The sequence below is a fragment of the Ceratina calcarata genome, unplaced genomic scaffold (assembly GCF_001652005.2).
Source record: "Ceratina calcarata isolate Rehan_Ccalc_2016 unplaced genomic scaffold, ASM165200v1 scaffold125, whole genome shotgun sequence".
In the NCBI taxonomy this organism is placed as follows: Eukaryota; Metazoa; Arthropoda; class Insecta; order Hymenoptera; family Apidae; genus Ceratina; species Ceratina calcarata.
In genome coordinates this window covers 39,655-40,570 of record NW_017133515.1, presented here as the reverse complement: position 1 = coordinate 40,570, position 916 = coordinate 39,655, and the positions used below count along the sequence as shown (strand labels likewise).

At 38.3% G+C, this 916-nt stretch overlaps 1 protein-coding gene across 1 annotated transcript in view; it reads left to right on the top strand.

The window, feature by feature from the left end:
- Positions 1 to 916, top strand: part of LOC108627153 (semaphorin-1A-like) — a gene marked incomplete at its 3' end in the record, with an annotated part of 266,616 nt that overhangs the window by 247,118 nt on the left and 18,582 nt on the right. The window lies entirely within an intron of this gene.

Below are 916 nucleotides of genomic sequence, written 5' to 3'. Positions count from 1 at the left end.
GTTGTACTTCGCCAATAAAGACACTGTAAAAAAAAGAAGTACAAAGATCTCGTTCGAATCTGTGCAATAAACAAACGTCGCGTCATGTACAAACGGTTAGTTTTTTTTATTTCTCATTTTTTTTAAGTTAGCCCGTGCCTGCGTACCGAGCGGTAGTATTTTTCTTGATAGAGACATGCGAGCAGTTTCTGTATTTTGGTAACCGGTTTTTCATCCGAAAATTGTTGACAGCGTTCGTTTTCGTGCTGGCAAACGATACGATGTCAGTTTCATTCGTGCGTCAGTTTCACTATTTTCATCCCAATTTTCATTCCTCTCCTTTTTTACGTGTAAACTGTGTATTAAAGCCTATCAAAACTGTTCCGATATATTCTATATCATGAAATCGAGTTATTTTTAAAAATAGTGCGTTTAGGGACTAGGGAGGGGCCTCCTAATTTAAAAGAGGAGTCGATGCGAGGTGTAAAGAGTGGACTTATGAATTTAGTTAATAAGATTGTTGTACATCGCAAATGATAACTTATGTACAGTCTCTGTTCCCGCAATCACCTCGGCGTTATCACAATTTAATAGATTGCACATTTCATACGATCATTGAATATTATCCTTCTCTTTCACTGAATATTACGTGCAATGCTGCCATACAATATACTGGAACATCGACACCGCTGCATTTCTCTCTACATATTACAATTGCGTAAACTCGCGATCGGTCGATCCTATATTTGCAACATTCTGCTATGGAAGAGGCCACAGAATTCGGCCACCGATCTACGATCGATGGAACCCATAGATCAGAGGTGGGGAACGTGCAGCCTCTGTGAGTTTCTTGTGCGGTTTCAAATGTTATCCATATTTTAATGTATTCAATTACTTTCAAGCAAGAAACAAATGCAAACATCTCACTAACTTAAAT